Below are 5897 nucleotides of genomic sequence, written 5' to 3'. Positions count from 1 at the left end.
CAGACTGGGGAAAGGGGCAATCAGAATATATGCCATCTTTGGGTAGGGGGAGGGGAGAAATGAGGAAAAAATTTGTAACCCAAAATCTTGTGGAAATCAATGTTGAAAACTAAATAATATTCAATGAAGAAATATGAAAAAAATGAAATGAGCAGAACCAGGAAAATGTTGTACACAGTATCAGCAAGATTGTGTATTGATCAAATATGAATGACTCAGCTCTTCTCAACAACACAGTGATCCAGGACAAGTACAAAGGACTCATGAAGGAAAATTCTATCCATATCTAAAGAGCTGATGGACTCTGAATGCAGATTGAAACATTTTTTCTTCCACTTACTTTATTCTTTCTTTTTTTTATTTATTTCTTCTTTCACAACTGTGACAAATAAATATTTTACATGACAGCACATATATAAGCTATATCAAACTGCCTACCAGTGGGGTGGAGAACCTGTGGATTTGTTATGTGAAGTATGGATTTAGTCAAAGGGCTGCACTTGAGGACCTAGAGGGCCACATGTAGTCTTGAGGCAGGATCCCTACCCCTGGCCTACCATTTTCAGAAGAGGGGAGGTTAGGGAAGGAAAAAATTTGGAACTCAAAATCTTGTAAAAACGAATGCTAAAATTTTTCTTGATATATAACTGGGGAAAAAATAAAATACTATTCTAAAAAATAAATTTCCAGCACCTAGCTAAAAAAAATGAAAATAAGTTTTTACATTTTCCAATGGATGTATGGTCAAAGGATATAGAGAAACACTTTTGAAAAGAAAAATATTAACCACTCTACCATCAAATAGATACTTTCTGTATCTTTTTGACTATATGTATATATTATATACCTTATATGTATGCATGTATGTATGTGTGTTTCTTATTACTTTCTAGCTCAACCTATTCCCCATTAATAATTTTGTCATAAGTTTCAGTGAAGTTACACTTGTCTGCAGACGGGGGAAAGTAAAAGCAAAATCATTGCTTGCAATTCTACATTTTATTTCATTTAGCACAGCAAACATCTGGTTCATTTGAACCATGTCAGCAACAAAAACTCCATTTTGAAACTCAAATGTAAAACTCTTAGTCACAGAACTCCCATTGTGTGGCTGTTTTCTTTCAATGTGTCATCCTATTCATCTAGGAAGTCGCTTCCTCAGCTCAGTTTTCCAGATTATGTTTGGTATAGAGCTGAGCAGTAGAAATGCTTAAGGTAAATATGTAAAATACAAAGGATAAATGTGTTTATTGACACTCATGCTGCCTGTTTTTCTCTTTAAAGGTCATATGTAATTATTTGTGCTGTTAACATTGTCGTGCACAGAAATCGTGTTTCTTTCCAAGGTACTAGCTCCCCTTGAGCCTCAGTACAGTAGAAGCTGCTCTACTGAGGAATTTTGTATACCATAGGTCTTTGACCTTGCCCAAGGAGGTTTATTCACTGGAAATAATTGGACCTTATAATAGTGCCAGAGCATGGACCCAAAGGATGGTATTATTTTGAGTGCCCTCTTCATATCTTTTCCTAAACCATCATTTAAAATACCTATAAACAAGACAACTACAGTTTCTTTTACTTTGTATAATACACATCACTAAATGTCTAAATGCTCAGTTCTAGTCATGTTATTTCCTTGTTCAAAAACCTTCAATGGTTCTCTAGTGACTATAGATTTATGAACAAAGAAATCTCTGTTATCTGGCATTTAATGCCTTCCACAGTGAGGCTCTAATGTTCTATTCAGTCTTATTTCTCATTAATTCCCTTCAACCATTCTATGTTGCAACCAAATCAGATTACTAGAATATTGAGACCGACTTTCTACTTTCAAGCATGCAATTAATAATATTATAGGAGAAATATTTGTTTTTAAACAAAATAATATGTTGCCATTTTCTTGAGGAATCTATATAAGTCCCTCTTAGTCCTAAAGTCTTGATTTTCTTCCTGCAGATAAGTACTCCTCTCCTGTAGTTCTTGGGAGAAGATTTGGAGTGTTATTCTCTATTATTTGCCGAGATTATTTCTGCAGTTCCTCATAGGGTCAAAAGTTTAAAGCAGAAATGGTCCTTAAAGGAAACTAAGGACCAGAAAGATTGTTTTTTGCCCAAGGTTATAAAAGTATTGAATGAGATCTTTACCCAGGTAACTGACTCCTTCCCATGTCATCAGTTATTGCTATCTTTTTCTATTGTCATTAAGTCCTTTAGTGATTGTCTATTGCTTCTAGCAGGGACTCTAGATTTGCCTCACATGTAATCTAGCCATCGACCCTAACCATCTTCATGCAATCCATCCTGTTGCTGTAACCTGTGGACTTTTAGAGATCACACCCCAGGGACTTGCCCCACTAAATTTTAAAATTCTTACCCTGAATCCCAGCTGCCCTGACTGGTAAGTAGGGTGCACAGACTCATAGTTTTATTACATGAAGCTGGCCCCAGACCAACCAAAGTATACTGACTGACCCATGGCAAACTGCTGATCATATGGTACTCTTTACTGATTAGACCTTCACAATTATCATTTGAAAATTCTCACTTGAATATTTGCTACTACTACCAAGATCTGCACCTATGGCAGTTCCACCTGGGCACTGTGACACCATAGAACCCATTTACTCATCCCATACTAACCTAATTCACATCACATCCTCTTCCCTTTTGTTTCTTTTCATCTTAGGAAAGCCTTGCTAAATACCATAAACGGCCAGATATTGGCCTCATGCCTTAGCACCATCCATTTTCAGGATTGTTGATTGAGTAGATGTGTTGTTACATGTTCCTTAGCATAGAAATTCTTTTGTGTGTGTATCTGATGAAACCTGTGGGTCCCTTCTCCAAATAATCTTTTATTTATTTATTCATTCATTCACTCATTTATTCATTTGTTTGCTTAGGATTTTGTTTTTCCACAGTTAAATGTAAAAATAATTTTTAACATTCATTTTTAAAACTTTGAGTTCTGAATTTTCTCCCTTCCTCCCTCCCCAACCCACCTCATGGAGAAGGCAAGTAATTCAATATAGGTTACACATGTGTAGTCATGCAAAACATTCCCATAATAGTCATGTCGTAAAAGAAAATAAGAATAAAAAAACCCACAAGAAAAATAAAATAAAAAACATGTGCTTCCATCTGTATTGAGACACCATCAGTTCTTTCTCTGGGGATGGATAGCAATTTTTATCATAAGTCCTTCAGAGTTCTCTTGGATCACTACTTTCTACACTGTACATTTCACTTTGTATCAGCTCATGTAAGTCTTTCCAGGTTTTACTGAGAGCATCTTCATTATTTTTAAAGCACAATAGTATCTCATCACAATCATATTCCATAATGTGTTCAGTCCTTCCCCAATTGATAGACATTCCCTCAATTTCCAATTATTTACCTCCAGAAAAGAGCTGCTATAAATATTTTTGTACATATAGGCCCTTTCCTTTTTTGTTTTATTTTTATCTCTTTGGGGATATAGACCTAGTAGCCATATTTCAAGGTCAAAGGGTATGCATGGTTCTATAGTCCTTTGGACATAGTTCCAAATTGCTCTACAGAATGGTTGAATCAGTTCACAACTCTACCAACATGCATTAATGTCTCATTTTTTCCATCTGTCATTCTACCATCTGTCATTTTCCTTTTCTGTCCTATCAGCCCGTAAGGTATGGAGGCAGTATCTCAGAATTGTTTTAATTTGGATTTTTCCAATCAATAGTGGGTTAAAATGTTTTTTTTCATATGGCTATAGATAACTTTAATTACTTCATCTGAAAACTGTTCATATGTTTTATTCATTTATCAATTGGGGAATGGCTCTTGTTTTTCTAAATTTGATAACAGTTCTCTATATTTTTGAGAAATGAGGCCTTTATCAGAGAAAATTGCTTCAAATTTTTTCCAGTTACTATTGCTAATGGTATTTCCCTCCATCCTATCCTCCCTCCCCCTTTATTCTATTCTCTCTCTCTCTTTTCACCCTGTCCCTCCTTAAAAGTATTTTGCTCCTGACTACTCCCTCCCTTAATCTGCCCTCCCTTCTTTCACACATACTCCTTCTCTTATCACCTTTTCCTCCTACTTTCCTTGTAGGGTAAGATGGAGTGTGTATGTTATTCCTTCTTTGAGCCAATTCTGATAAGAGTAAGGTTCACTCACTGAGCCTCATCTCCCCCTTCTTCCCCTCTACTATTAAAGCTTTTTCTTGCCTCTTTTATATGAGATAATTAACCCAGTCTATACCTCTCTTTCCCTTTCTCCCAATGCATTCCTCATTCTCAACCCTTAATTTTATTTTTTTAGTTATCATCCCTTCATATTCAACTCACACCTGTACCATCTATCTATATATACTCTTTCTATCTGCCTTAATAATTAAGTTTCCTGGGCCGGAAGTGCCGAGAGGCCGGACACCCCCTCAAGGCGGAGGTGGTGACAGCGGCGGTGGCGGTGGAGGCGGCGGCGGCGACGACGGCTTTGGGATGGTGACGGAGAGCGCGAGCCCGGTGACCCATCTCTCCCCTATTCCCCATGCTGTGAACCCCCTGACACTGCCCTGACCCCGACCCCCGCCAGGACGATGGTGAAGTATTTCCTGGGGCAGAGCGTGCTCCGGAGCTCTTGGGACCAAGTGTTTGCTGTCTTCTGGCAGCATTACCCCAACCCCTACAGCAAGCATGTGCTGACGGAGGACATTGTGCACCGGGAGGTGACCCCCGATCGGAAGCTGCTGTCCAGGCGGCTTCTAACGAAGACCAACCGCATGCCCCGCTGGGCGGAGCGTTTCTTTCTTGCTAATGTAGCTCACTCGGTGTACATCCTCGAGTACTCTATCGTGGACCCACAGAACCAGACCATGACCACTTTCACCTGAAACATCAACCATGCCTGGGCTGATGGTGGTGGAGGAAAGATGTGTGAACCCTGAAAACAGTGGCTGGACTGAAATCCGACAGGAGGCCTGGATCTCCTCCAGTTTGTTCGGGGTCTCCAGAGCTGTGCCGGAGTTCAGCCTAGCTAGATTCAAAAGTAACGTGACCAAGACCATCAAAAGCTTTGAGTACATCCTGGCCAAGCTGCAAGGTGAAGCTCCTTCTAAGACACTTGTTGAAACAGCTAAGGAAGCAACTGAGAAGGCAAAGGAAACTGCTTTGGCAGCTACCGAGAAGGCCAAGGACCTGGCCAGCAAGGCCGCCACCAAGAAGCAGCAGCAGCAACAGCAACACTATGTCTAAAGAAGTCATCCTACTGCTTCCCCTGCAACAAGAGGCCCTGCTGCCCTCCCAGATCGCCAGTACCCAAGGCTGAGAGCCTCTTGGCAAGATTTGGCATTGGGCCTGGAGCCCCAGCCCCTGAGACAACCCCACAGACAATCCAGCTCTCCTCTCATTACCCGCCCTGTTGAGTTGTAATTTATCATTAAAAATCAATTTTCAGTGCTGTCAAAGAAAAAAAATGAAGTTTCCTATGACTTAAGTATTATCTTCTCATATAAGAATGCAAATACTTTAACTTTGTTAAGTCTTTTATGATTGCTCTTTCCCATTTACCTTTATATGCTTCTTTTGAGTTTTGTATTTGAAAGTCAGACTTTCTCTTCAGCTTTGGTCTTTTCATCAAGAATGCTTGAAAATCCTCTATTTCATTGAATGTTCAAATTTCCCCCTGAAAGATTATACTCATATTTGCTGGGTAGGTGATTCTTGGTTGTAATCCTGGCTCCTTTGCCCTCTACAATCTCATATCACAAGCCTTTCCATCCACCAATTCAGAAGCTGCTAAATCTTGTGTTATCCTTGCTGTGGCTCCATGATACTTGAATTGTTTCTTTCTGGCTACTTGGAGTATTGTCTCCTTGACTTAGGAGTTCTGTAATTTGGCTATAATATTTCTTGG

At 39.3% G+C, this 5897-nt stretch overlaps 1 pseudogene; it reads left to right on the top strand.

Annotated features, from left to right (window-relative positions):
* The first annotated feature begins 4581 nt into the window (after nt 1-4581).
* Nucleotides 4582-5357, top strand: LOC118839736 (annotated as a pseudogene).
* The last annotated feature ends 540 nt before the right edge of the window (nt 5358-5897 follow it).

Source organism: Trichosurus vulpecula, chromosome 2 (assembly GCF_011100635.1).
Source record: "Trichosurus vulpecula isolate mTriVul1 chromosome 2, mTriVul1.pri, whole genome shotgun sequence".
NCBI lineage: Eukaryota > Metazoa > Chordata > Mammalia > Diprotodontia > Phalangeridae > Trichosurus > Trichosurus vulpecula.
Note: the sequence above shows the minus strand (reverse complement) of the source record. Positions and strands in the feature narration are given on the sequence as shown.